The following is a 9,388-nucleotide window of genomic DNA, read 5'->3' on the forward strand; positions in this document are numbered from 1 at the left end:
ACCCAAAATTACATCCAATCCTTGTGATTCCAAAATGATTAAATCCACGGGAAACACATGCCTACCTATACTCAATGGCACTTGAAAACATCGTTGGCTAGCCATATACTCCGCTCCTGGTGAGCTTACTAACATTGGTGTTCTAAGAACTTTGGTGGGCAGGTTATACTTATCCACAAATTCCCTTGATATGTATGAATGCGATGCACCAGTATAAAAAAGAACAAGTGCAGTAAATGACTTAACCAAAAACTTACAGATTACTGCATCCGGGTCTTCTAGCACTTGAAACAAGTGACTTGGCTCAGGTCTCTCTTGGCTGGGGTTGATGGGTTGGTGCGGTTCTGGCCGTTGCTTCCTCCATTCCCATTACCATTCTTGGTGCCATTATGATTGTGCGAGCTACCTCCTCCATGGGTATGCTGAAAATGTCCTCCCGGTCTAGGGGTAAAATGTGGCTTCTGCTGAGCTCCTGAATTGTACTTCCCTTGTCCATACTTCCTCTTGCGATTCTCAATCTGTTGCTGCTTCCCTTCAATCATAAGAGCACGATCTACCAACTCTTGGTAGTTGTTGAAGGTTGCTACCATCAACTGCATGCTCAACTCATCATTCAGTCCTTCCAGAAACTTCTCCTGCTTAGCTGCATCCGTAGCAACGTCATCTAGGGCATAACGTGCTAACTTACTAAAGTCCTCCACATACTGGCCAACTGTCCGTCCTCCTTGGCGCAAGTTGCAAAACTCTCGCTTCTTCATGGCCATAGCTCCTGCTGAAACATGGGCAGTACGAAAAGCCTGCTGAAACTGGTCCCACGTGACAGTGTCGATAGGGAAAGTGGCTGTGAAATTCTCCCACCATGATGCTGCGGGTCCTTCAAGCTGGTGTGCGGCAAACTTCACCTTTTCCGCATCTGTGCATCCTGCGGTGGTCAACTCTCTAGCTGTTTTGTGGAGCCAATCATCTGCTACTATCGGCTCGGTACTACTGAAAAACACCGGCGGATTCAGCCTAAGAAAACGGGCTAAGTGATCAACAGGTGGTGGTGGTGGTGGGTTGTTGTTGTTGTTGTTGTTGTTGTTGTTCCCCTGATTCTGATTCTGGACTAGCAACTGCATCAATGTGTTCTGCTGCTGGATCAACTGAGTGAGCTCCGGTGGGAAGGTAAATCCGGGGTCACGTCTCGGAGGCATCTGAAGGTTTAGAAAAGATGAGATTTAAGAATAGAGGGGGTCTAAAGAGAAAACACTACCCATATGCACATGAGGCAAAAGCAAACAATTCACTTCATTCAATCAATCAAACAAGGGCATACAATCAATCTAACTATCGCAAAGGTGCTCGGACTACTATATTTACATGGTGGACTACTACTACTGTTGGGGTGGTCTTCTAGAAATATTCTTCGGTTGCAGACTTCATGATATCTGCTCCAGCTTCATCAACATAGTCATCATCGCTATCATCTGGATCCGAGTCGGTGTCATCGATGATGATGTAGTTTTCTGGACAAATCTCCTTGGGTTCTTTGTCTTCTTCTACTGGCGTAGGGCCTCCCATGAATATTCCAATCTTCTTGATCAGATCGCCATTCTTCTCCACTAATACTTCGATTTCCTCTTCATAATCTTCACGTGTAGCCTTGAGTTCTTCCTCCAGTTCCTTGATTCTTGTCCTCGCCTTCTTCAGATCTATCATGTCGGCGCACATCTGGTTCTCCTGATGTCAAATGTGTTGGTTTAACTCCTGGATAAAAGCTGCAACCGATCTATCCTTCCTGGTGCTGATCATCTCCCAATGCTCATCTCGGCGCCCACAAATCTGGTAGATAGTATCCTTGAGATCATTGCGGTAAACTTCTCCAATGCGTCCCATGGCGATGTGAGCCGCCATGCTCTTTCCTAGACTCCAAGTTGGTGCATCAAAAGAAAACTCTATGGGCTCAGTGACTGTCATGAACGTCCTTCCTGGAACTTGAACTTGAATCATCCAGTGCTCTTCTTCAGGTAGAGTGGCGTTATAGGTTCCGGTGAAGCTTGGTACTCCTATGTTCAGGTATCTAGTGACTTCACTACTAGGAAAAGGGCTAAAGATGGAATTGACACTAATGGCGCACCAGAGAAGTGGCGCGCCACTACTATATACTAATGGCGCACCATGTGGGGATGCGCCATTAGTGTGGAAGACACTAATGGCGCACCAGGCACACGGTGCGCCACTAGTAACAAAATGTTTTTTTTTTCATTTTTTCAAACATACTAATGGCGCATCCGGGCAGAGTGCGCCATTAGTAGTTAGAACTACTAATGGCGCACCAGACGTAGAGTGCGCCACTACTGTATTTTTTTTTTACTTTTTTGCAAAACTACTAATGGCGCACCGTTGCATAGTGCGCCATTACTAGTTTAAACTAGTAATGGTGCACTGTGCCACGGTGCGCCATTAGTATAAACATTATTTTTTTACTTTTTTGCAAAACTACTAATGGCGCATGTCTGTGTGGTGCGCCATTAGTATGTTGGGTTACTAATGGCGCATGTCTGTGTGGTGCGCCATTAGTAACCTGGGACCAGCTAGATATTTTTGGACAGACACACCTACACACTCACTTTCCCCACTTCATTCCCCCCACCTCCTTCTCTAAGCTTGTCGGCTGCCTCCTCCTCCTCACCTCATTTGCACCATAGATTCATCAAAATTAAGTGTTGAAATTACCTTTTTTGATAGGTAAGTAAGGGGAAAGCTATCTTCATGTTGTAGATCTACTTTTTTTCTCCCTAGCTCGCTCCAACAACGTGCACATGCACTTTTTGTGGCCTAGCTAGATCTATGTATGTTTGTGGTGTTGCATATGTTTGTGGTGTTGCATATATGTTTGTGTTTGCAGGTACCAGTATTTAAAATGCGATAGTTGCCAATATTTTGCCGGAATGTTGATTCATTTCCGTTTCGGTGAGAATTTTGGCACTATGCATTCTTTTTGGTCCTAATTTTAGGGAAAGTCATGCCAAATTTTTTCTTGGTTCTAAAATATCGTTTTGCTCTACCCTGCAGGCAACCATGGTCCGCACGATGACCGAAGGCATTGTGAATAGGTTTTTGAGCTCCACGAAGGCCGAGATGCTTCAAAAGAACAAGACGGAGATAAGATGTCCGTGTCGAAGATGCAAGCTGAAGAGCCTTATTGCGGACCCGGATTCCGGGCAGGTGCAGGACCACCTGCTCTTGCGTGGTTTCATGGATGGCTATCGGTGGCAAGGTGATGAAGATGACTATTGAGTCATCCATGGGGGCCGGGCAAGAAATGAGGAAGGGCAGCAAGACAACCACCGCGGCTCGGGCGGGCAAGAAGACGAAGAATCTCCAGGACATGATCATGACGGTGATGCTGTACACAGTCATCATGTAGAAGATGCCGGACATGATGATGAGGAAGATGTCGGAGCAGACGAAGGGCATGATCATGAAGATCTAGATGCCGGAGGAGCAGACGATGATGGACCATCGATGGGCTGGGTGCAGGACCCTCATATTCAAGAGCTGCTTCTCAAGCAGACGGATAACGCAAGAGCTGCCGCCCGAGAGAAAGCCAAGCTGGATCAACTGGAGATAGACGCGGTTACTCCATTGTATGAAGGATGCAGACCCGAGGATACCCGCCTGAAAGTAACGCTCATGGCTTTGGAGATGAAGGTAAAACACAAAATGACCGACGCATGCTTCGACGAGAACATGTCATTCTGGCACGAACGTCTTCCCAAGGGGAACAAGTGCACGACCAGTTTCGAGGAGGCGAAGAAAGTCGTGTGTCCTCTGGATTTACCGCACGTGAAATACCATGTGTGCATGAACAATTGCATCATTTATCGGGGCGAGTACGCAGAGTCTACCATATGTATGGTGTGCGGCGTCACTAGATACAAGAAGAGGAAGAAAGCTCCTCGAAAAGTGGTGTGGTACTTTCCGATCACTCCTTGTCTGTAGCGGTATTTCACGGACCCTAAGGTAGCAAAGCTCCTGCATTGGCACGCGGATAGGGAGGAGAAGAAGCGAGAAGATGACGCAAATGATTCGGAGATAAATAAAAAAGACAAGATGCTGAGTCACCCTAAGGATGGGAGCCAGTGGCAAGCGTTGAACTTTGAACACCCAGAATTTGGGAAGGATCCAAGGAACATCGTGCTGGGCGTGAGCACCGATGGAGTCAATCCGTTTGGCAGCCAGAGAAGCACACATAGCACCTGGCCTGTGTTTGTGTGGATGTACAACCTTCCCCCCTGGTTGTGCATGAAGAGGAAGTACATTCACATGAGTATGCTAATTGAAGGGCCGAAACAACCAGGGAACGACATCAATCTATATCTGGGGCTGCTGAAAGAGGAGCTAGACACGCTGTGGAAAACGCCAGCCGATACGTGGGATGCCGCAGAGAAAGAATATTTCCCTATGAGAGCCGCACTGCTCACGATGGTGCATGACTATCTCGGTTACGGATATCTCGCGGGGCAGGTGGTCCATGGATTTTCTGGATGCGTCAGGTGCATGGATGACACAACGTATCACCAGCTAGATAGAGATCCCGGGTCTTCGAAAACCGTGTTCATGGGACATCGAAGGTGGCTTCGCGACGATGACCCATGGAGACGCCCGCGTATGAGGAGCGGCGAGGAAATAGATGGGCTGTTGAAAAATTGGAAATATTGCCCACTGCCGGGAAAGAAGCAAAAGGCGCTAGAGCCGGGAAAGAAGCGAAAGGCGCCAGAGCCGCTGCTGAAGGTATGGAAAACGAGGTCTGTTTTCTGGGACTTGCCGTACTGGAAGATCCACCGTGTGCCTCACAGCCTTGATGCCATGCATATCACGAAGAACGTGTGCGAGAGTCTTCTTGGTACCCTGCTCAACATGCCAGAGAGGACCAAAGATGGGCCGAAAGCAAGGGCAGGCTTGAAATCAATGGGCATCAGGCAGGAGCTTCACGCTAATGATGATGATGAGGCGAAGCAGGACACAGAAAGTCGTTGCAAAGGCAAAAATGCCAAGAAGACCGGAAATGACTACCCTCCCGCGTGCTTCACTCTAAGTCAGGAGGAGATCGAGCAGTTTTTCACCTGCCTCGTAGGAGTAAAACTTCCTTACAGTTACGCGGGGAAGATAAGCAGATACCTAGACCCAGCGAAGCAGAAGTTCAGCGGGATGAAGTCTCACGACTGTCACGTGCTGATGACGCAGATACTTCCAGTTGCAATCCGTGGGATCATGGACGCGCACATCCGTGAAACACTATTTGGCCTATGCAACTTTTTCGACGTCATCTCTCGAAAGTCGGTTGGCGTGAGGCAACTCAGAAGGCTACAGGAAGAGATCGTGGTGATACTATGCGAGCTTGATATGTACTTCCCGCCCGCATTCTTCGACGTTATGGTGCATCTGCTGGTCCATATCGTGGAGGATATCATCCAACTCGGGCCGACGTTCCCGCATAGCATGATGCCGTTCGAAAGGATGAATGGTGTCATCAAAGGATACGTTCGCAACATGTCACGTCCAGAGGGAAGTATAGCCAAGGGCTTTCTGACCGAAGAGTGCATCTCCTACTGCATGAATTATCTAGGCATCGAGAACCCCGTTGGTCTGCCCGTCAACAGGCACCTCGGCAGGCTCGCTGGATGGGGTCACTGTGAGGGTCGCCGCGAAATGCATGTCGACTTCGAGGGTCGACTCGCCGACTTTGAAAGAGCAAACCTAGTCGCGCTACAACACATAGACATGGTCGATCCTTGGGTGGTAGAGCACAAAACCTTTATTGAGAAGACGTACAATGACCGAGGCCAACAGAGGACGGACAGAGATATAATCAAAGAGCACAACTCATGTTTCACGCGTTGGTTCAAGCAGAAGCTTCTGTCGTACCCTTTACATGAGGATTCTTCCGCAGAAGAACAACTCATATTCGCCTTGTCACAGGGCGCCGAGCACAACCTGATGATCTATGAGGCGTACGATATCAACGGCTACACATTCTACACCGAGGACAAGGACATGAAGAGCGATGGTTATTAGAACTCTGGGGTAACGATGGAATCCTACACCAGTAACGACAAGGACAGATACTACGGAAGGATCGAGGAGATCTGGGAGCTGAGCTACGCTGGAGAGAAGGTCCCGATGTTCCGTGTCAGATGGGCCAAGAGCGTCCTAAAAGAAGACCGGTATTTCACCACCATGGTTATACCCGAAGCCAAATCCAAGACCGCAGGCGCAAACGTCACCGCGAAAAATGAGCCATTGGTACTGGCTTCCCAAGTGGACCAATGCTTCTTCATTACCGACCCGTCAAAGCCCAGTCGTGTTGTCGTGAGGAGAGGCAAAAGGAAGATCATCGGAATGGATGGAGTAGCCAATGAGCAAGACTTCGACAAGTACGGTGACCCGAAGATCGAACATGATGACGACGATGAAGTAGCAGCATACACCACAAGAAGAAGCAGGACCACCCTACCTAAAGGACGTCCATTCCACAGAACAACTCCATTTGCGAAAAAGAAGGGCAAGAAGATTATGAACAGATAGCTAGCTAAGATCGACTGTATTTAAATCGCAGTCTTCATTTCTCGGTTGTATTTCATGGGCACTTTTTGATATCATGAATATTTTTAAATTTCATGGGCACTTTTTGAATTCATGAATATTTTCAAATTTGATGATATTTTTTCATATTCAATATGATAAAATATTGAATATTCATGAGGACACTCGATCTCGATCCCCCTTCATCTCGATCTCGATTCCCCCTCCATCTCGATCTTGATCCCACCCGCACCCTTCCCCGCTAGCTCCACCGCCGCCGACGAGCCACCGCACCCTCCCCCGCTCCACCACCACCGCCGCCGACCCCCCGCACCCTCCCCCACTCCACCACCGCCGACGAGCACCCTCCGCACCCTCCCCCACTCCACCAGCGCCGACGAGCACCCCCCGCACCCTCCCCCGCTCCCCGGTGAGCTCCGCCTCCTCTCCCCTCTTCATTTTTTAAAAATAATAATAAAAAAGTGTAGACTACAATTGTTGTTAAACAACAATTATTACTGCTTTTATAAAAAATATATTACTGTTTCATATTCATATTCATTTTCTAAAAAATTATTACATGCAACAAAAAATAAAAATAAATTACTTATGGTGCACCTCTGGCTGGTGCGCCGTTGCTATATATATAAAAAGATTACTAATGGCGCACCTCTGGCTGGTGCGCCATTGCTATGTAAAAAAAATATTACTAATGGCGCACCTCCGCCTGGTGCGCCATTGCTATGTAAAAAAAGATTACTAATGGCGCACCTCTGCCTAGTGCGCCATTGCTATGTAAAAAAAATATTACTAATGGCGCACCGACCGTGGGTGCGCCATTAGTAAGATTCCCCCCTAGCTAATTCCCTCCCTCTCGCCAGATCCCCTTCGTCCCTCTCCCTCGCCCCCCTAGCTAATTCCCCCCGCTGCCCCGACCCATGCCGCCGCCGCCCCCACGCCTCCGTCTCCGTCGTCGCCCCCAGTCAGCCCCTGCCCTGCCCCCCATCGCCGTCTGCTCCCAATCCACCCCCTCCCTCGCCTTCACCGCACCCACCCACCCCCTCCCTCGGCTTCCCAGCCCTTGAAACCCTAGAAACCCGTGACGCTCCACCGTGCCTTCTCCGCTCGAGCTCCACCGTGCGAGGCGACAGGCAAGGCGGCGGGCAGAATCTGCTTCAACACCGGGCCGGCGAGCCGCGGAACCAGGGCGCGACGGCGCTCGACCCCTCCACCTCTTCTTCCTCGGGTCGCCACTGTCTTCCTCAACTCCGGCCACCTTTGTTGCTACTAAGCTGTCGCAGGGCCTCCTTGCGCCTCCCCGGTGAGCTCCGCCTCCTCTCCCCTCTTCCTTCTCGCAAACACTCAATTTGTGCGCCTGGTTAGTGACTTGTGGAGTTGGCCCGGTTAATGCTTTGATCTATGATGCAAGATGTTAGGCTCTGGCACTTTATAGAGTTTCTTTGTGAAATCCCTAACTATGAGTCTTGCTAGTGATCTAATTGTGATAATCTTGCTCACATCCCCACTTGCAGCAGAGGCAGAAAATGCCTCTATATGCTCTGTTTTACTGCCTAGCTAGAGCACAAACCTAGCCCCAGTTGTGTATTCCCAATTGCTAGTGGGCTAACTGATGTTTCCCTAGTTGGGTGAGACTGACTTGGCTCTTTCTTGGAGGAGACAGATCAAACAAGTGTTGTCAGTTTTTGTTTGAACTTCAAAGAGTGTTGTGACTTGGCTCTTAATCCAAAGAGTGTTGTCAGTTTTTGTTTGAACTTTGTTTGACTGGAGGAAATTACTCTTAAATGCTAGTCCTATTCTGGTGGAGATTTTTCTTGTCCTGAATTACACTGAAGATATTTTTCTGATAATATTATAAAAACTACCTGGTGTGTGTTCTGAGTTTAACTTGTATCTTCTAGCTTAAGTTTAACTTGTCCTGAGTTACACTCAAGTTATAATGTGTTTAACTTGTAGCTTCTAGCTTAAGTGAGTAGCCGGTACTGTAGTCAGTAGCTTAACTTGTTTAAGTACTGCTAGTTAGTTGTACTGATATTAAATGATGCCTGAAATGATGTATCATGTATCTTTAGCATGATCTGTTTCAGATAATAAATGATGCTTGAAATGAATTCTTGTGTAAGTGAAGGCTTGCTATGTTGTTGCAGCTAGCTATTTTCTGTTTCCTCATTTGGATTACTCATTTATTTAGTTTATTATTACTTGGGAAAAGTACTGTGAGAAAAAAATGATTATCTGCATTGCATTGTTAAATATTGTACTTGGGCACAATACCTTTTCATCCATCATTTACACTGTGAATCCAATACCAGTTGCCCATGCTGATTATTTCACTTCAAACAAGCCACCTAGTGGCACAAAGCTCCATCAGAAACAGAATCAGAGATGGCCATGCCATGCTTGGCAGTAGCAGAAGTGACATGGAGCAGTGTAGTGGCATGGCCATTGACCTATGGCTGGCATCTAGACACCACACACATACATACAGAGGCACATTGACTATTACTATGGCAAGTACTGTGTCAAGTACTCCATGTGTTTTTGTTGGCGGTTTATCATGAAATTGCAGGTACCCCGAGAGGCCCTTGAGTTTGCCGGAATGTCGATTAACTTCCGTTCCAGCAAATTCTGGTACTCCATATGTCCTATTTTCAGCAAAGGTCATGCTAAAATTTTCTGTGAATTTTAGCATGACTTTGCTAAAAATAGGACATATGGGGTACTTGCGACTAATGCATGGTCCAGGGTATCTTAGTACTTAGTTAAGTAGGATCAACTGCCCCGCCATTCTTGCTGCATTAAA

The 9,388-nt window shown here is 47.7% G+C and overlaps 1 pseudogene; it reads left to right on the forward strand.

The window, feature by feature from the left end:
* The first annotated feature begins 3,060 nt into the window (after positions 1–3,060).
* On the forward strand, positions 3,061–8,561 carry LOC147978602 (uncharacterized; annotated as a pseudogene).
* The last annotated feature ends 827 nt before the right edge of the window (positions 8,562–9,388 follow it).

The sequence above is a fragment of the Triticum urartu genome, chromosome 3A, assembly GCF_056163025.1.
Source record: "Triticum urartu cultivar PI428250 chromosome 3A, HENAU_Tu73, whole genome shotgun sequence".
Taxonomy (NCBI): domain Eukaryota; kingdom Viridiplantae; phylum Streptophyta; class Magnoliopsida; order Poales; family Poaceae; genus Triticum; species Triticum urartu.